Here is a 21,862-nt window from a genome sequence, read left to right as displayed (position 1 = left end):
AATGGACCCATGAAGTCGATGCCCCATACATCAAAGATTTTCACAATTAGAATGGGATTTAAGGGCAACATATTGCGTTGAGTAATGCGACCTAACAAGCGGCAGCGATTGCATGCTTTGCAATGCTCATGTGCATCTCTAAACAATGTTGGCCAATAAAAGGACATTGTGTAGAACATTGGCGCGGTTTCCTTACCACTAAAATGACCACCACAAGATTGTTCATGGCGGAAGGATAACACATCGTTGTGTTCCCGGTCGGGAATGCAACGGGCGGATTAGTTGGTCTGAACAATACTTGAAGAAGGTAGGGATCATCCAGAAATAGAATTTCCGCGATGGATAAAAACTTTTTCCGGTCATTCTGAGACCAAGATAAAGGGACTTCCTCGGTAACTAAGTAATTTACTATGTCGTACCAGGGGGCGAAAAAATAGAATACAAGTGTTCATCCGGAAAGGAATCCGCGATAGGTTCGGTATCGATATCAACATCAGCGACAAGTCTTGATAAATGGTCGCAACCACATTTTAAGCTACCTTTTTATCTCTAATTTTGAGAGTAAACTCTTGCAAAAGGAGAATCCATCGGATCAACCTTTGTTTTGCATCTTTTTGCTAATAGATAGCGAAGTGCGCATGGTCGATGTAGACAATAGTTGGAGAACCCACTAGGTAAGGACGAAACTTATCCAACGCGTATACAACGGCGAGAAACTCTTTCTCGGTGGTATAGTTACGTTGAGCTTCATTAAGGGTTTTACTCATTATAGTAAATGACAAGCGGCTTATCTTCTCGGCGTTTCCCTAGTACAGCTCCTATAGCATAGTCGCTCGCGTCACACATTAATTCAAAAGGTTTAGACCAATCAGGTGGTTGAATTATGGGAGCGGTAGTTAATGCGGTTTTTAATATCTCAAAGGCTTGTTTACAACTGAAATTGAAATAAAAAACGACATCTTTAAGCAGGAGATTGGTTAAAGGTCTAGCAACCTTTGAGAAATCTTGAATAAATCTCCTATAGAAACCTGCGTGTCCTAAGAATGCGCGAATGTCTCGAACTGTTTTTGGTATAGGAAGTGAAGCAATTTTTTTATCTTAGCTTTGTGGAAATTTCGATTCCGTCCTTTGAAGCGATGTGTCATAAAACTATTCCTTTAGTAACCATGAAATGGCATTTTTCCCAATTAAGAACAAGGTTTTCTCTTCTGGCGTGTAAAGACCTTTTCAAGATTTGATAGACAGCTATCGAAAGAATCTCCATATATTGAGAAGTCGTCCATGAATATTTTCATAAACCGTTCAACCATATCACTGAAAATATGAAGCATGCAGCGTTGGAAAGTACCAGGTGCATTGCAAAGGCCGAATGGTATTCGTCTATATGCAAATGTACCAAATGGACAGGTGAACGTTGTATTTTCTTGATCAGCAGGGTCTACGACTATCTGAAAATAACCTGAATAACCATCAAGAAAATAGTAATAGGCATGACCGGCTAAACGTTCGAGCATCTGATCGATGAATGGAAGTGGAAAGTGATCCTTACGAGTGATGGCATTAAGTTTGCGATAGTCAATACATATTCGCCATTTTACTAGGATACGAGCGGAAATGCATTCATCTTTATCATTTCGCACAACTGTAATGCCAAATTTCTTTGGAACTACGTGTACAGGACTCACCCAAACACTATCAGAGATAGGGTAAATAATACCCGCATCTAGTAATTTTAACACTTCCTCTCGGACCACATCTTTCATGGTAGGGTTTAGGCGACGCTGTGGTTCACGCGATGTCTTAGCATTTTCTTCCAAGTGTATGCGATGGGTGCACACATTAGGTTCAATGCCTTTAATGTCATCGAGGGACCATCCAATAGCAGAACGATGTTGTTGAATGACATTAATTAAACGAGCTTCCTGATCGTCAGTCAATTGTGAAGAAATAATAACTGGGTGACGACCATCGGCATTAAGCTGTACGTATTTTAATTCCAAAGGAAGAGGTTTTAAATCAGGGGTGGGCGGAGTGGGTATTAAAGATTCTTGAGGAAGGTCATCATCCATCAAGAAACAGATTGATGATCATCCAAGTTACTTGACATCACCATGTTGTAGGGTCAAATAATGGTAATCGACTCTAATAACTCATTTACTTCTTGTGTATAATCATCGCCTCAAACTCAGATTAAGCTAAAGGAAAGAAATTGGTACACTTCATCTTCGGGAAAAGAGTTTGTGAAATACTCTTTGCGAATGTTTGTCAACCCCGTTGACCTCACCATCAATGTCGCTCGAAGTTGTTTCATCAACTTGAACACATTCACCTCGACCGAAAGATTTCCGAAGGACATGGTCATGGAACCATCTCTACGCTTAATAAGAGCATTAGCGATTGGCGAGAACGGACGTCCTAAGATGATAGGAATGGAATCACATGCAACTTCGTATCCAAAATAACAAAGTCTACGGGATAGAAGAAATCTTGGACTTTTACAAGGGCGTTTTTTACAATTCCTTTTGGATACTTTATGGAACGATCGGTAACCTGTAGAGTCATGGTGGTAGGTTTAAGCTCATGAAGACCTAGTTGTTTAAATAAATAATATGGAAGTAAGTTCACACTTAGCTCCTAAGTCTAGTAGTGCGATGGTCGTGTATTTGTCACCTAAGGTGCATGGAATCGCTTGGTCTACCGGGGTCCTTGTATTTTACTATACCATTGTGTTCGGTGATGGAGGGAAATTGTTCAGTGAGGAACGCTTGTTGAGGAACATTAGTTCTCCTTTTTGTGGTGCACATATCTTTCAGAAATTTTGCATGTTTTGGTAATAGTTTTAAGGCATCGAGAAAAGGTAAGTTGATTGTTAAATTTTGAAAAGTCTCTCGAATTTCAGCAAAAATTCTCATCGGGTTTATTCTTTGCCAAAGCGTCAGAAACGGTGCCTTAGGCGGAATTTGGCAAAAGGGTCTACTTGCTTGTTTCCTACATTGGAGGTGTTGACTTTGTTGAATCTGGGAATCTTCCGTAGGTTCATTATTAGAAATAGATTCCTTGGAACCCTCTTTTCCTTTGGTTGATCATCCGCATACGTATTTGATTGTCTACAGTTTTTCAGATCGTAGAGTAGTGATTGCATGCACCTCACCTTGGTTGGGGTGCTTGTACCGAGGCATTATCAGAGTTCAAAGGCCGTGTTTTGGTTTAGGGTTTGGAACTGCTTGCCAGGAGAAACACGCCTTTCTAACTCTTTTCTTGCACCAATTGTTGAAGTGATTGTTGGATAGACGTTAAAATTTGACTGTGGGTTCATGTTCATGCTAAGAAAGTCTCGTTTGTCCTATCCGAAAACGGGTTGCGCAGGTTGTACAAACGGTGGTAGTTCACGATTATTCTTGAGAAGTTGTTGATTATAGTTGGGATCCGGATTAGTCGGAACAAGGCTGCGGTTGGTTTGATAGTTTGCATTGGAATTATTTTGAAATTGACCTTGTTGGTATTGTTGATTATTTCCTTGGCGTCATAGAATAAAATTGTTTGTAGGCCGAACAGGTGGATTAGCGAAACCTAGAGGAGCCCCCATTTGTTTGTTATTTTGGCGCCAAGCGAAATTCGGATGTTGTCTCCACGGTGCATTGGGAATGTTGAATGCACATGCCTCCTCCGATTGTTGAGTAGGGGAAGCATATAACAAGGGACAATATGCATCAGGATGGTTAGGACAAAGACAAAGGACACAAGGAGCGGTGTCAACGTTCATGACTGGTTTTGGTAGTTGATCGTTTACTTGAACTGCAAAGGCATCTACTTTTTTAGTTTGGGATTCTATCAAATTTTTTATTTCGGGATCGGGTTTTACCTAAAAAATAGATGTGGCTTTTGTAACAAATCCTTTGATGATATAGGCGACTCGGTGTTACCCCAAGGTACCTTTTTTTAGCTTGTTTTTCAAGAAAAGTATAAGCGGTAGCTCCTTTGTCCATGAAGCAACCTCCGTTCATTATATCAAGAGTTTCTTTTTGATGATCAGACAGACCATTAAAGAATGAACGAACAAGGACAGCTTTGTCTAGTTGGTGGTGAGGACATTCTAACAGAAGATCAGTAAAACGACTCCATGCTTCCGTAAAGGATTCATGAGGATTTTGACGGAAGAACTGAATTTTCTGAAGCATTTCAGTTGTTTTCTTCTGAGTGTAAAATTGAAGCATGAAAGCTTGAACTAGTTTATTCTATGTGCCTATGGACTGTGGATGTTGTCCTGCTAGCCAGATTGACGTTTTTTCCGCTAAAGTGAATGGAAACAGTCGAAGCAAGAGTTGTTCCTTAGAGACTGCTGGATGGTGAAATGTTGTTGCCACTTGTTGAAGCCTACGAAGATGATTGTAAGGTTTTTCGTGCTCCAAACCATGATATATAGGTAACAAACTGAAAACATTTGGTGGGATACGAAAATCACCGACAATGTCATCAAGTTTGATCGCGGGGAAGAAGGTCCTTCCCCAGAATGCGAGATAGAAGTCCGAGAGGGCTTCTCTGCATGGTGGAGGATCGTCGGCCATAATGACGAAGTTGATGGCGGCGAAGGATTGTGATGAAGGTAATTAGCGTAAGAAGAACAATTTTAGGTGAGAGCTTACGCAATTGCTTATCGTTTTTTTCGACGATAGGTATGTTCAATTTCTTTAGTGGAACCAGACCTTAATCTCATGCAAGCATAAAATTAGATCTAACTTACAGAAGGAATTTAGTAGGACTCGAATTTTATTATTATCTTAAACATTAGAGTTTAACAACATATGCCTAAGCTCTTTGCTAACGTGCTTGGTGAAGCTAGGAATACGTGTGCATAAACCAACGGCCAGTCACAAAGAGAGATATGAGGGAGGCTTTCCGTGCAAGCACGGTTCTAATTAAGTAACCTCAATCTTTCAAGTTTCCTAGACACCATCGGAATATGATTAAGATTTATGGAATTAAAATTTATGCAAAAGCGGTATTAATTTTAATTTAATTTATTTATTTATTTATTATTTATTTATTTATTATTATTATTATTTTTAAGATTTATGCAAGGGTGAAAATACAAACATGCAAATACGATCTACTCATACAATACTAGGTGCAAGTAGCATGTGAAGATACTCTACTCATCGATAGCTATCTGAATAGGCAAGCTTGTGTCATCAATAAATACTTCCATGCGTGCAGACAAATATACATCAAGAATGTCGTATATGATATGTATTTCTAATTTGTAAATCGATATTACGTAAACGTATATCAACGATGCTGAGCAAATTTGAATCACTCATACGTATCTAAATACATAAACATCGCGGATATAGTATACATAATGCGGATAAATCATGACAAAACTAAACATGCAAGGTATTATACATAAACTAAAATATTTACTCTTGTATTGCATAATAATTCGATTTCGACAATACTCATTGAGATTTTCTAATGTCATATAGAGAGCGACTTTACCCGTAGGGTTTAGAAACAAATTACCCAACTCAGATTTTAACCCTCGTTGGAATGTTCTCCTCTTTCTTGACAAAATCGACTTATTAGACAATACCATGTACGTATACGTAGAGAAATATTAAACATGTAACAAGAAACATTTATACGTAGAAAGACATATACCCATGCAAAACAGTACCATTAATATGCAATTTATGTCCGTGTAATCGTATATAAATATTTACCGGTGTACGAACTTGATTCATGCATAATTTTAGGCTAAAACGTAAATAATAATCCATAAATTTTTTCCTAATACTATATACATGGCATACATGCAGAAAAACATTAAAAAAAAATTACAATAATACTGAAAATTTGGAACCTCAGATCTTCCCGCTTTTTCCGCCTTTGAACCTGAAACAAACGCGTTTCAATTGCCGACGCGATTAATCCCAAAGGATTATCGAATTTTTAGGTACAGGGCGGATATTTAGGCCTGGAAATGGATCAAGGTAGATCGGGGAGATACCGTGGTTTGAACAGGGGACATCAAACAAGCAATTTGACTTCATGAGCGGTCACACTCACAAGAATACACCTGCAGCGCCGCGCCGTGTCAAATAATCCACAGTGAGTTCAATTTTTTATGGAAGTCTTATAATCTCCTGTAGTGTACGTTCCCAGTCCTAACTTTTGGTACCTAGAAGTGGAACGAAAAATTTGTGAGCGAACAGGTCTATTGCGAGGCAAAAATCCGAAAATTTAACAAAAAGCGTAAGAACGAAAAGAAAAGGAAAGAAAAGAAGAGAATGGGGGTTCCCCTTTTGCAACTTCCGATCCGTAGAACACATTCTATGGCTTTAACAACAGCAGCGGCGCATTTGATATATGCTTCTTTACTACTACTTAGAGGTTTGAACTCTCTAAATTGATGCAAAAAGCAACTCAGGTCCTTACTCACGATCTTCGATTTTAGTAGAGTTGGAATAAGGATTCAACCAACCTAAAGTCTAGGACAACTACAAATTGGTTGTTACAATAAAGGGAACTAAGGAGTAAGGTTATAATACTAATGCTAGGTTTTCTTTCCTACACAACATTTAGAAAAACATTAAAGTTTGAAATCATGCACTTAAACAAAATACAAATTACTAAAAAAAGGTGGAGAGTTAATCCTCCTCATGTGAAACTAACATTTAGTTTATTGATTTGAAAAGGTTTATTGATTCTTCCTAGACTCATAGACAAGTCCCTAATGGAAAAAAAAAAAAAGATTTGATCCCTAGCATGTATGGCTCACTAAAGAGCTCATACATGCTAAAAATGAAACCAAGCAATGACTTATCTCTAAGCTCATTGCTTGATTCCTAACTAGACACTACACCAACTATCATTTTGGGATAGGATGTAGAGTTAGTTGTTCTTCCTAAAACCTACCAAACCAACAACAATTGTTTTTCCCTCACATGAGTTGGATTAACTCCCCAAAAGGGAAGTTAGCTCATGATTCTTGAGACAAGGAATTTAAACTAGAGAAACAAAAAAAGAGAGAAAAAGGAAGAAGATAAACAATCAAACTCACTTCTATTTATTTTCTAGAAGAAAACAAATGTTTTCTCCATTAAAACTATTACAAGCTTTCTTACCAAAACTAAAAACTAACTTATGATTTTCTTTACTAAGGAACTAAAATAATGCCATGTAAGGAAAATAAGTCAAGGGAGTAAATGGAGTGTCCCCCACCTTTGTCTAATTTCTTCTCTATTTGAGAGAAATCTCATTTTCTCCCACGTGAATCATCAAACCACATTAATTTATTTTTATCCACCACATTAAAACAAAGTGACACCTTGCCTTTTTTTCACTATTAACACCTAATCTAATTTATTACATACAAGGTGTCAACTTTGCACCAATAATTTGTTATTTTTTTTTGTCTTGACATGCTCCATGATTGATGACTCATCCAATCTTGTGGCCCCACATAGTGGGTCCATGTGCAGTCCAGTGGCGGTCCGGTATTTTGGGCAGTTTTACAACTTTCCGCCTATGCGTAGAGTTCATCTCCCTGATTGTCTGAGCAGCTCTCTTGTCGCATTCGGAGTCCTGGTTCGAGAGGTAAGAGCTTTGGAAGTTTGATGCTTCTGTGTGGATTTGGCGGAATTCATATATACGCCGTTCCTCGTGCTTTATTGCATATTTAACCAATATTTCCATGTTTACTGCAAATACCTGCAAAAGTATGAAAACATATTTATTTCATGATTATTAAACACATAATTAACCAAATTTATATGTCTCAATGGGGTTTCATAATACACTTTTGGGTGCTTATCATACATCTGTGATGACCTTGATACTGTGGGCTTGGAAGTAAGGTCGAACTTCCGAGCTGAATACATCAAAGCTAACATTGTTTTCCCCATTGTGGAGTAATGTTTTTCTGAGTCGCCCAATGTCTTGCTGGTGAAATAGATTGGCTTTTCGATTCCTTCGTCTTCGCGAAAAAGAACCGAGCTGATGGCAAAGTCGATAGTCCCAACTCCCAAGGTAAAGCCCCAGTGTCTCTCCTTCTGTTGGTTTGGACAGGATGAGAAGAGTTGATAGGTAAGCTTTCAGGTCGTTGAAAGCTTTTTGACATTCGTATGTCCATGTGAATGTTGCGCCCTTCTTCAGTATTTAGAGGAAGGGTCTACATTTGTCAGATGCACGTGAGATAAATATGTTGAAGGCTGAGATCATGCCAGATAACTTGTAGATTTGTTGCTTGGAGGTCGGCTCTAGCATCTCGAGGAGAGCTCGTATTTGTTCTGGGTTTGCTTCGATTCGCCTTTGTGAGACGAGGTATCCTAGGAATTTCCCTGAAGCTACCCCGAATATGCATTTTGCTGGGTTGAGCTTCATTTTGTTTTGGCGTAGTCTTTCAAAGGTTTCTTGTAAGTGAGAAATGTGATCTTTAGCCTTTTCACTATGTAGACTTCCATAGTGTCGCCTAACAAGTCTTTGAATATCTTAGTGACCAGTCTTTGGTAGGTCGCGCCTGCGTTCTTCAAGCCGAATGGTAGGACGTTGTAGCAAAACGTTCCCTGTTCGGTTGTGAAGGACGTCTTTTCCTGATCTTCCTCTGCGAGTGGTATTTGATTATACCCACTGTATGCGTCCATGAACAAAAGGAGTTCGTGGCCACAAGTTTGATCTACCAGAATGTCAATTCTTGGTAGGGGGAAACTGTCTATGGGGCAGTGCTTGTTGGCGTTGGTGAAGTATATGCAAAGTCGTACCTGGCCGTTCTTTTTGGGGACGGCTACGATGTTAGCTAGCCAGGTCGGGTATTCGACTTCTCTGATAAAACCCACGTTTTTTAGTTTTTCTATCTCTTCATTGATGGCTTTCTGAAACTTGAGAGCTAGTTTGTAAGGTTGTTGTTTGATAGGCTTTACATTTGGATTGACATTTAATTTATGGCAAGCGACCTGTGGGTTGATTCCAGGCATATCGATATACAACCAAGCAAAAACATCTTTATTGAGAGATAAAAATTTGACAAGTTGCTCCTTGAGCTTGGGGTCTAAATCAGCCCCAACATAGACAAACTTTGGGTCATCATTTGTGCCCATATTGACTTTTTCTCCCGGTTCAATTTGTGTTTGTTTCCCTTTGAGCTTGTCTGCTGCTGCTGGTGGGGGGGAAAAGCTTGAGGATCTTGCTTCTTTCGAACGTCCCTGTTTTCGACTGAGGCTAGGGTGTGGTTATTGTGCTGACGTGATTACATCGGTGAGCTTCTAGTTGGTTGCTTCTGAGCTCCATGATGCCTCGGGGTTCGGGGAATCGCAAGACCTGGTGTAGGATTGATGGAATTGCTTGGATCTTGTGAATCTATCGGCATCCTATAATGGCAGTGTAGGACGACTTGACATCGATCACACTGAAGCGTGTTGACGTTTTGACCATGTCCTCTTTTTCACCAACAGAGACTGGTAGGATGACGTCTCTAATGGCATCTGTGCGATCTCAGTTGAACCCATAGAGCGGTGCATTTGACTCTATCATCACCGAGTCTGGTAGGTGCATGTCCTTGTATGTTTGATAGAAAAGTATGTCACACGAGCTACCTGGATCGATGAGGACTCTTTTTACTGTCCACCCGTTGATTTTTACGTGCACTACCAGGGCATCATTATGAGGTAGGCATACCTTGTCTAGATCGTTCTCCGTGAATGTTATGGAGGTCGTTGACTAAGAGCTGGTAGGAGTGATGACTTCAGCTTTGTGGGAGAGATGGTAGATCTCCTGAAGCGCTCCTACCCTTCTGTGCTTTTCCCATGATGTTTCATCGTTGGAGGTATCAGTAATCATGTTGATTACTTTTTCCTCGTCGTTGTCGGAGGAGTGTTGTCTCTTATTGTGTCTCGACCGACCTGGAGAATTAGATCGTTGGACCATTCTGCTTTTGCTTCTATTATTGGCAGGTCGTTCGTGGTTGCAGCTCCTACTTCTGTGGCGTTTTGCATCCAGTTTATGCCTGAGGTCGCTTTCTGGCAGGAACTCCTTCAATTTACCTTCCTCGACTAAGTCTTGGAGGTAGTGCTTGAGGCTCCAATATTCATTAGTGTTGTGGTGGTGGAGCTTGTGAAAATGGCAGTATGGACGTTCTGGTATGGCGATCACCTTATTGATGTTGGGTTTGAAATACATAGATCTTCTTCAGGATCTGCCTTGGTGTCCTAGAGAAGCTGGAGAATTCCCTTTTTGTGTAAGAGGGCTTGTGGGAGCTAGGGCCCTTGTTATTGTTGTTGTTGTTGTTGGAGCTGCTTGAGTAGCGTTTGTTTTCTCTGGGTTCTCGCTTGTCGCTTACTGCAAGAACTTCTTTGCCTTTGCACTGTGCCCGCCACTCTTCGTACTTGATGTATTTGTCAATTCTGTGATATAGGTCGTCTAGGCGTTTTGGTTTGTTGCGCATCAGAGATCCTGCCAAGTCGGAGTCATCTAGGAGAGCATTGGTGAATGCAGAAGTTGCAAAGCTGTCCTTTAAGCCTGGCTCCATTGAGAGGAGCTCCTTTTTGAAATGTCCTAGGAACTCGCAGATTGTCTTGCCATCTGCTTGCTTTAGTTGAAACAGGGAGTCCAAGTCGGCTTGTTTCTTCCTGTTGTGGACGAACTCTGTTGCAAACGTCTCAGCTAATTTGTTGAAATTGTTGATTGAGTCAGGGGTGAGCGTGTAGAACCATTCTAATGCTCCGTCCTTCAAGCTGGCTAGAAATAGTTTGCACTTCAGGTAGTTATATTCTGGAGCGTCTGTAGAGTGTGAGAGTCTGGCTGAAATAAGCTATGTGCTGGCCTGGACACGAGCTACCGTCGTACAGCGGGAACGTTGGTTGGATAAATTCTGAAGGTGATTGCTTGTGACTGATCTCCGTCGTGAATGGTGACGCCTTGTATGTCTGGAGTATCTTCTGAGCGATCTGGATCGCGCTTGTCTTGTCGTTTAACTTCTTTAACTTTTGTGTGAAGTCTTCTAACCTTTGATTGGTGGTAGTGGTGAGGGTTACGATGGTGTTGTTCTCTACTGCGTCTGGAGTGCCGTTATTGGCGTTGGAAGTGGCCTGTTCGCACGCATCGTCTGATTTTCTTGCTGCAAGGTGATGAAAGCTTCTTGGAGTGTCTTCATCTGATCTGCCAACATTTGAAGTGAGGGGTCCATGGTGGTTTTGCTGACCAGCTTCGTGGGCTTTAGAAAAGGGTGTGTGTTCTTTTCTTAAGGAAACAAACTGGCATACAACGCCAATGTAGAGGTTTGGTGTTTACTGGACAACGACCTGATGATTTATGTGATCGGGAATGGCTGCACTCTCCTTGGGACAAGAGTTGCCTACGTATCAAGTTTCTTGGGGTAAACTTGAATCAAGTCTTATATAGTTCATCTCTTTCTATTTATAGATGTTTGAGCTGACCTTCCTTATTTGCTCCAGACTGTTATCAAGTGTAGATCCATATTTTGTACTATCTTGATGATTTGACATTACTTCTACTGTTACAAAGTAAATGTCTCATTGATTGGCATGTTGACTGAGCTCCAAGATGATTTGCTTCCATAAATGGCTGTAACTGCTGCTTGGGACGACCTGGGATCGGGTCGTTAGTACGTTCTGCTAGAATGGTACGAGCTGATGGAGAACGACCTGGTGTATGGACACGTGTATGTAGTCTGATCGGAGGGTACTTATAACCTTCTTTATTCTGACTTGTTGTAAATAACCGCTTTTTTCTCGGCGTTACGAGATCTGGCTGAGGTCTTGATATGAGTGACCTGGCTGATGTCTTAATATGAGTGACCTGGCTGAGGTCTTGATATGAACGACCTGGCTGAGGTCTTGATATGAGCGACCTAGTTGAGGTTAACCTAGCTGAGGTCTTGATATGAGTGACCTGGCTAGGGTCTTGATGATATGAGTAACATGGATGAGATCTTGATATGAGCGACCTGGCCGAAGTCTAAATATAATTCTGTGATAAGCTGTGCTGGACACGTGTATAATATACATTGGTTGTGTATATTAGTCCCTCACAAGCCTCAAAGTCACCATTGTATTGGACTATTGTTTTGGAGGACTTGAACATGACTTTGCTCTATTTCTACTCAAAGTCCCCTCCATTGGGAATGCCCCCCTCCCCCCCCTATTGGAGATGTCCTCTTGTTACATTAGGTTTTGAAGTTTGACATTGGGAAGTTTGTCCCCCCCTATTGAGACCGTGTCCTCTTGTTCAAAACAAACCCATTAGGTTTTTTTTTGTTTTTGATTTGACGCAACGGTTTGAAACGCCCTATATATTCATTTAGAGAGAGCTCCATACGATAGTTTCCTTAACGAAATACCGGAAAGTATCAACGAGATGTTTATATTTCAGAACTTGCTTCCGATATTTCGATATAGTGGCCGAGATTTTGGAAATATCTGTTATCAACTAATAACAGAAACAGTTGACAGAAAAAAGTACTCAAGTGAACCACCAATGGCTTCTCTTGTGCTTCTCCAATCTTCAGTACCACTCTCAAAACCCAAAATCCAACACCGCCCCATTTCTCAAAACATAGAATCATGCTCAACGATCTCTGACATCAAGCAATTCCATGCAAAGTTCATCAAACTCGGTCTCACTACTGACAATGATGCTATGGGGCGACTTATAAAGTTTTGTGCAGTCTCAAAATCAGGTGACTTGAACTACGCTCTCAAAATATTTAATAAAATGACCCAACCTGATGCTTTTATATATAATACTATCATTAGAGGTTACTTGCTTTGTGAATTAGTTGATGAGTGTATTATGTTTTATTCAAGAATGTTAGAAGAAGTTGTTGTGCCGAATAGATTTACGTTTCCTTCTGTTGTTAAAGCTTGTTGTGTTGGTAATGTGGTTAAAGAAGGTAAACAAGTTCATGCACATGTTTTGAAATTCGGGTTTGGTGAAGATGACTTTACTCAAAATGGTTTGATTAATATGTATGTAAGTTTTGGATATTTGGATGATGCAAGGAGAGTTTTTGATAAGATGGTTCAGAGGGATGTTGTGTCGTGGACTACTTTGATTACTGGGTATTCGAGATGTGGGCTTGTGGACGAGGCGTATAGAGTATTTGAGTTGATTCCGGAAAAGAATTCTGTTTCTTGGAATGCAATGATAGCTGCTTATGTTCAAAGTAATCGTTTCCGTGAGGCATTTGGTTTGTTTGATAGGATGCGGTTAGAGAAAGTGGAATTGGATAAGTTTGTTGCGGCGAGTATGTTGTCAGCTTGTACAGGTTTGGGAGCTTTAGAGCAAGGAGAATGGATACATAAGTATATTGAAACCAGTGGGATTCAAGTGGACTCCAAACTTTCAACAACTATAATTGACATGTATTGCAAATGTGGTTGCATAGATAAGGCATTTGATGTCTTCCGAGGGTTATCACACAAAGGGATTTCTTCTTGGAATTGTATGATTGGAGGCTTAGCGGTGCATGGGAAAGGAGAGTCTGCCATAGAGCTTTTCCATGAGATGGAGAGGGAGATGGTATCCCCAGATTATATTACATTTGTCAATCTTCTAAGCGCGTGTTCACATGCAGGTTTGATAGAAAAGGGTCGTTATTATTTCAATTATATGAAAGAAGTTCATGGAATTGAACCAGGAATGGAGCATTATGGATGTATGGTCGACTTGCTTGGTAGATCTGGTTTTTTAACAGAAGCAAAGCAGCTTATAGATGAGATGCCCATGAGTCCAGATGTAGGTGTCTTGGGTGCCTTTCTTGGAGCCTGTAAGATCCATGGAGAAATTGAGTTGGGAGAAGAAATAGGAAAACAAGTCATTGAAATGGAGCCTGATAACAGTGGTCGTTATGTTTTATTGGCTAACTTATATGCCAATGTTGGCCGATGGGATGATGTTGCTCTCATAAGAAAGTTAATGAATGACAGAGGAGTGAAAAAGGCCCCTGGTTTTTCTATGATTGAAATGGATGGTGTTGTTAATGAATTCATTGCTGGAGGCAGGGGTCATCCTCAAGCTACAGAGATATATGCTAAGGTAGATGAGATGTTAGAACGTATGAAATGTGCTGGCTATGTGCCTAATACTGATGGAGTATTGCATGATGTTGAGGAGGAAGACAGAGAAAACCCATTGCACTACCACAGTGAGAAGCTTGCCATTGCCTTTGGCCTGTTAAAAACCAAACCTGGGGCAACAATTCGGATCTCTAAGAATTTGCGAGTTTGTAGAGATTGTCACCAGGCGAGTAAGCTCATTTCAAAGATTTTTTACCGTGAAATAATAGTGAGGGATAGGAACAGGTTTCACCATTTTAGTAAGGGATGCTGCTCTTGTAATGATTACTGGTGATAATTGATAGATATACCAACAGATAAATCAATCTAAATATCAAACCAGGTCATATATGTATATTAGTACCATTTGGAAGCACTATGACACTATATTCCAAGCCTCAGATAACTGTTGACATGGAATGGCAAAAAGCTGCATTTTAAGGAAGTGACAGCACTCCTGCCAAAGCCCAAAGGTTAGCGAAAAAAAGGCAGCACTCCTGCCAATCATAGTATCATACCTTTCAATCAAGTCCAACTGTGAGAAACCTGCGTGGCCATAAGTGACTGCTTAATGTTAAAATTATTTCTGTGTGTTTCATATGGAATGAGAGATGACCAGGAATGTTTGTAGAGAATCCAACTTTACAAGGGGAGGACGGCAAGCATCTCCACCACTCATAGTACCGAAGAAGCTATTGAAATAATGATTCTTTGGGAAGGTTATTCACTTCAAATGGTGGCGACAAGTATGAAGGATGTCTCTGTTCGATTATTTACAATCTTTTAAGACTCTGTATCTAATGCTTCTTAGATGCACACCAAATGGGTTTTTTCCATCAATTTGGTCCTCGTAAAGTGTTCAATGAGGCCTTGCACCATTTGCAGTCTACTGATGAGATGACAAATCCATGCAACTCACCTAATGAAAACGGTGCAGTAGTATGAAGGATGATTGTACACACTTACTGTCTTCTGATCCATTGGAACGAGCACTGCAGAAGCTCTGTTGTTGTGCAATAGTACGAAGGATAATTGTATACACTTGCTGTTTTCTGATCCATTGGAACCAGCACTGCAGAAGCTCTGTTGAGGACAACAGCCACATCGTTAAAGAATTTGAAACGGTAAGAACTGATACAATAATCAAGGAAAAAATAAAGTGAGTCTCAATTTAATTGTTGGTCAATAATTTTGTTTGTGTCCCTAGTGATTATAAACTTTTTTCAACTCAGGCGGGAAGGCAAAACACAAACGAAACTAAGCCAGTCAATGTATATTGCATTATTGCTTTGCTCATGAAGTCCCGGAGAAGTTAACCTTCCATTTTACGGTACGCATCCTTGTCTCCTAGACTGCTTCATATTTTTGTGAACTGCACAGAGTGCTTATTTTCTAAAAATAGTAATGAGGAAAAGCGATATAAACATAAACAACCCAGCAGGGAAATGCTTGTAGGCAACTTAATTAAGCAACCCAGCATATACTAATTCCAAGTGGTAACCCAATGGAAGAATGCTACTATTAATACCCTCGCAACCCAGTATATACTACTAGCAAGTAGCAACCCAGTAAGGAATGCTACAATACCCTGGCCTGCTCAGGGATGCTAATATGTTAATTCCTAAGTTACTTAAATGTCAGCATCTAAATACAATTCTAGGCAGTTATTTGATTGGAAGAATAAAAATAAGATTCCGTTAAGATAGATAATCAAGAGTAGATTGGTCTGTAGAACCATGTCTTTGCTCCACAAATATCTGAGTGTTTGTTATTATGCAATATCGTTTTATGGAAGAACAAAAGACGACTTTCGCCTGGCTTAACCAGGTTGAAAGTATTGTATGATTTTGTTTGCGTATAGCTTGTTCCACATTGGGTTTTATTTAATATCTTCCTTTCCTCCCCTCTTTTCACATTTTTTTTTCAGAAAGCTTAAAGTGGATGACATGGTCTCTTTTGAAATCACCGATATGGTTAGTTAATATAGAAACCTTTATAAAAAGAAGATAGATTAGAAAAAAAAAAAATTACTTGGGTTGGAATAGCTTTGTCTATGTTGTGGCTTTTGTCATTGGTTTTGCACTGCAGATTCTGGAGCCATTTTATGAGTTTATAAACCTCTTGTAAGGGAGTGATATCCTCCTTCAGGGATATCGGCGTACTCAGCATGATGGAAATACCACACCGACCTGTGGAACTAGATCGTACTTACAAGCTAAGAGAATGCTCCAGCACAGTTTGCGCCAGCACGCGAACCAGGCTATAACGTGACTCAGCTTACCTTCTAGAAGCAATCATGAACAGAGATGCACATGCACAAATCACCGCCACCGACCATCGACCATCCCGCCGCCAAGCTGCCCAGACTACTAATCCCCATCATCACAGCAGACCTATAAAGACAGTTCTCGCACGCCTCCTTAATCTAGACCTCACGTTTGTGGTACACTTTACTCGTAGTGGGCGAGGATTCACTCTCAACATCTATAAATACCCCTCCTATGAACTACGCCAGACCTGATTCTTTTCTCCCCTCATAATCGAGAGCAAGATACGTAGGCAGTTCGCTCTTAAGCCGAACTCGGTCCTCATAATAATCCATTCCAGTTCCCATTCATTGTGTATGTAAAGGAAAGCTGAATCACGCCTTTACATTGGCGCCGTCTGTGGTCTCGATTACTTAAGACACCATTTTCACACAACCCAAAAACCAAAAACCAAATATCTCAAGCCTACGAAGTATGGCAAGCCTCAAAGCTCAAGTTCAAGGCCTCGCAAACCAGCTAGGCTTAACCAATGAGAGCATTTCCTTGCTCAGGCAAGAGAATGCTGCTCTTCGTGCACAAGTTGACGCTCAACAACAGCCAGCTGGTAATGTCGCTGAGAACGGCATCAACGAAGTTAATCAACAGATTAACTAGTCATCGCGAATGGATCGACCCGGGCCTTAATCTGTGAAAGACGAAAGCGGTCGTTCGTAAAATGCTCAAGACATACCGCTTCCCGCTCACCACAGAGGTACTTTCAAGAAACCCTCTCCTCAAGATTTTGTTCACCACGTTTTCCAATGTGCGATGGCGGTATACCCCCCATAGTACAAAATATCGGGATATGACAAAATATCGACCTCTGATTTATGGATATGCATTATGGATATATCCCCCGTGTAGGGATATATTACATTTGGGCATCTGTAAATATCGTGGATATATTGAGATATATCGAAAAATATCGACAAATATCCATAAATATCCACAGACTATGTGTGGGTATTTCTGAGTGTAAATATCGTGGATATATCGCGATATATCGACAAATATCCACAAATATCGATAAATATCTATATTTTCTTTGAATATGGTCATTGTAAAGGTTGAATTTGATCAGTCCTTACAAGTGTGAATAATGGAGAAGATTGTGATGGGTCGAGTTTTGACTGAGCTCGCTTTGGGACGAGCTGCCTACATATCAAGATTTTGTGATGAACTTAAATCAAGTCAGACATTGTTCCTCTCCTCTGTTTTATAGGTAAATACCCAATGCTTCCCCCCTTTCCTCCGTCAGCTCAAGTCCCTGTCTTGATGAGAATAAATGAGCTTTTAGACAGTGTATTTATAAGCGCGACTGATGCTACGACTTTAACTAACACGCCTCGTTGGCGTTCATCCCGTTAGCGTCGTGTGTGCGAGTTGTCACCTCGTTTGGGACGAGGTGTTATGTTGTAACGATCTGTCATGAGCCCTAGAGGTTATCACCTCGTTCTAGACAAGGTGTTATGTTGTAACGATCTTCCATGAGTTTTCATGATTCGTGTTGGACACGTGCATAATATATATAAATATATTATTTCCTCACAGTCATATTTTTAATATAAATTACTCTCTAATACTCAAAAATATACCAGACAATGAGCCATATCCATCCGCTTAAGGTTATCAGTAAGGCCCCTGGAATCCAGTTCCTGACGGCTGCCATCCAGAGCTATGTGGTCAAGGAGACTCGCCGAAACCTTACTCGACTTGAAACTGACATCAGTTCGTTTCATAGTTCGCTGCACCCCCTGGTCGTCCAGAAACAACACTTGGCCCTCCAGATCATCACCAACCACAACAGACTTCCCACTCGTTTTACTAGGAGCCTTAGACCTTACCCCTGAGATAGGCTCTCGATACACCGGTGGCAGACTTGGAACGACCTCAAAGGTTTCCAGATCTAATCCCCGCAAGTCGGGTGCAACCCTCGACCTAGAGCTGCGAGAGGCCTTACCCCCAACCCGTCCAACCCCAGTCACTCCTCCAGCACCAGAGCTATCCCCAAGCAAGTGTCGCGCAGCTTTGGCAACTTTCGCAGCTCCCTGCTTGGTCACATCAGCCTTCCTCTTCAGCGAACTGCCTCGCTCGCGAGCCTTGAAGACCACTTCTTCCAGCTCAAGGGGAGAGCCACTGGACCCACCAGCCCCCGACCCACCAGCGCCTCCGAGGGGTCGCTTCGGACCAGTACAACCTCGATCCCGATCGTCCCTCGTCACCAGATCGCTCTTTCGTCTCTCCATCGCTGTCTCACTAGGTTGACCTCGAGCCCTTTTTTCTGGACCTCCCTTTTCTCCCTAATCTTGCGACCTCCTCTTTCCACAAAGAAATGTGTGACTTCAGGCAAGATCGCTCGTTTCTGCTCCTCGAAGTTAGCCTCGCAAACCTCTCTATTTCCTTCCGGCTAGTTCGCCTCTTTATAGCGAGCTCAGCAAACACAACAAAGACCCAAGTCAATTAAAATAACAATAATCCAATCATCCAAACAACAGAACAATACACCATCCAAGACCCACCAGCAATATTGCAAACCCTAGTTTCCAAACTACATCCTCTAGCACAGTAGTTCCCAACTAATAGCAACGGCCTCTTCTTCCAAGCCTCATTGCTTACACCATCCAACACACTAGAATGCCCCATAAAAGTTTGTAAGCTAAAGTTGAAATTACGCAATCGCTTTATCGTGTAATGCTCAACAATATCAGACACACCTATGCGGTACTCACCACTCGCATTCAGTAAGTCGAACACCTTGAACAGCCGCCAAGTGTTACCAACAAACTGACAGGGAGATTTCCAACAGAAATTTAAAAAGTCGCAAACCAGCTTCGAGAACGGTATCTTCATACTAGCTCTCAGCTGCCCCTCACAGATTATTATCCCGCAGTTCGGAGGGTTGTACTCCTCACTCAACACATTTACGTCCTGGCCTGGGTCGTGTATCTCCAGGTCGTTTACTTCAATACCATAAGATTCCCTCAGTTCGGGGAACACACACGCCGCGAGTTGATCCACCGTCCTAGGCGGCAACCCACTCGATGGGAGGACAAGACCCTCATCACGACCTGAAGTGCTAGCTACAGACACCCACATAACCAGCTCATGCCCTATCATCGTCACCCCTAACCTCAGCCTCATCATCTTCATGACTACCTTCAAAACCTACCGACTCCTCCTTATCTTCCTCATATTCCCCACAACTTAAAGATACTTCCTGAACCTCTTCCGATCGAGTATCATCAGAGTCAGACATTTTTTGTTTTGTTTTCTTTTTTCCTTACCAAATCCCTAAAACTAAACAACAAAACCTAACACCGATCAAGCTACTAAACACACAACGCCTGAGCACGACGAAAGAAACAAAAAACGGAAAAGCAGCGGCAGCAAAAACACTAACCTGAGAAACCCTAGCTGGCGTTTTGGTTGAAGAAGAAAATAGAAAATGACTTTTCAGTTCTCCAAAGTTTGATTTTGAATAACCGCCTGTTCAGTTCCCAATGCATTATGATTACAACTTATGCCCTAGCCTGCACACGTGTACCAAAGACCTGTCTTTTCAAGAATCCGGAAAACGCGACGACACTTTTCCTTAGCAACTGCTATGATTCTCTCACATGCCAACCACGTGCCAGCTACTAACTCCAAGTCATCACACAACACGAACCGGTTCGCTTTTTACTTCCACGTGTCACCATTTTCTCTAGGCATTTCTACTCACAACCTACTAAGGTTCGTGGAGGGAGTTTTCTCATTCATATTAAGCAACACATAACACCACCAAGATTCTTCATATTCAAATTTTCGCTTCATATTCCAAGATATATCTTAGGTCGAACGTACGACCTCAGAACGCGACGACACCATCCCTTATGCAGAGGCAATCATTATCAGAGCCATACTTGTACTTCCTATCATCGTGACATACAAACTACTGTAACCACTCCCAATCATCACATAGCTCCTACCAAAACCAACCTAACACTCATTCTCAATCTTCACCCCACACTTGTACATGTCAGTATACGTGTCTCGTAGATCTACATTTTCAGTATCTATAAATACCACCTACATGAACTACATCAAACCTGATTCTACTCTTCCCCCGGAACCGAGAGCTAGATACATAAATAGTTCGCTCTAAACGAACTCGGTCTTTTCTACATTCAATCCCCGTCTCCTTGCTAACCTTGTATGCAACGTAGACTAAAACACACCTTTACACCAAGCAATCTTTCAATAATGAAGCTTGTAATTTAGATTTGTTTGTCCCGATGATTGGAAATCATAAGTTCTTGATTATTCTCCTGGAAGAACTAGAAGCCTATTTTATAATTTGAAGATCCAATTCGTTCATAGCTTTTGGTTTTGTGAAACTCAAAGGTAATTCGTTCTTCTCTTGCAACAATATATAAAGTAAAGCCTTGTTTTCAAAAAGTTGAATTCAAATTGCCTGAAACTAACTTTAGGGTCCAAACTCCAAACGGAATAATTTGTGACAAGTTGAGGGGTCAAATCTGCCTTTTAGCTTAGTGCCGACTCTATTTTTTTCAATGTTTTTTATAACTCCACCCTTCCACAGGACGTATCTTGTTTGCTTCCTTACCCGCTAGTTGTGTGAGGCAAATGAGGAATGATATGAAAGATTGATTGTTGGAACTGTCTAAATTAATTGACTGGTTTATTTATTATGAGAGGCCAAACGAGATTTGCTCATGGATTTGATTTTGGATCTTACAGTTTGTTGTGAGCGTCTGGACCCAGAGATAGCTACATCATTTGGTATGTTGATGGAGGAACTTGATCTGAAGAGGTGGAAGTGATTCTAGGAGCGGGTAGTTGTTAATCACACATATCGTGGAAATATCGTAAAATATCAACAAAAATCATCGATATTTGCACTGGTATGTATCCAAATTAGTATCGTAATATTTCGATGCCCTTCTCTGAAATCTCGATATATATCGCGATATACTATGACCACAGTTACTACAGAGGAAGAGGTTGTAAAATGCAGGACAACAAAGCAAGATGACGAGACTATGGCATTAGTTCTGTACATAATGGAAGGTTCAGTCCACGGTCGTTTCAAACATTTCCAGGTCACAGTTCAAGTTTTTCCAAAGGGCGAGGGAAGCTTGGTGAAATGGATTATCGAGTTTGAAAAACACCATGGTGAAGTCCCTGATCCGCATATGTATTTGGACCTGTTTCACAACCTGAATTTGAAGATGGACGCTTATGTTAACCAGGCATAGATGCCAGACCTCTTTGCTTAGTGAAAGATACATGGTGATTTCACATATGTAAGCTATTTGAATTTGCTTGTGATGAGCTTATATGTAGCTCTATGGAAAGTTGAAATAAGTTCCCCATAACTACAACAGCTCCTTTCTCTTTCTTCTTCACTAATCACTACCACCACTTCTTATTTTTTGCATGCAAAACAAGGCTGGGATTTGTAAAGGCTGAAATAGAGACAGAAGT

The 21,862-nt window shown here is 40.9% G+C and overlaps 1 pseudogene across 3 annotated transcripts; it reads left to right on the top strand.

Moving 5' to 3' along the window:
- The first annotated feature begins 12,477 nt into the window (after positions 1 to 12,477).
- On the top strand, positions 12,478 to 21,753 carry LOC147481067 (pentatricopeptide repeat-containing protein At5g48910 pseudogene; annotated as a pseudogene). 3 transcript variants are annotated; one of them, XR_015205219.1, is made up of 5 exons: positions 12,478 to 15,193; positions 15,302 to 15,399; positions 15,997 to 16,042; positions 21,116 to 21,279; positions 21,362 to 21,753. The product of XR_015205219.1 is annotated as a pentatricopeptide repeat-containing protein At5g48910 pseudogene, transcript variant X3 (transcript). The 3 variants fall into 3 exon arrangements; XR_015205218.1 differs by having other exon boundaries at positions 21,116 to 21,753; XR_015205217.1 differs by lacking the exon at positions 15,997 to 16,042 and having other exon boundaries at positions 12,479 to 15,193; positions 21,116 to 21,753.
- Positions 21,754 to 21,862: the final 109 nt, after the last annotated feature.

The sequence above is a fragment of the Coptis chinensis genome, chromosome 8 (assembly GCF_015680905.1).
Source record: "Coptis chinensis isolate HL-2020 chromosome 8, ASM1568090v1, whole genome shotgun sequence".
In the NCBI taxonomy this organism is placed as follows: Eukaryota; Viridiplantae; Streptophyta; class Magnoliopsida; order Ranunculales; family Ranunculaceae; genus Coptis; species Coptis chinensis.
This window is presented reverse-complemented; position numbering and strand designations above follow the sequence as displayed.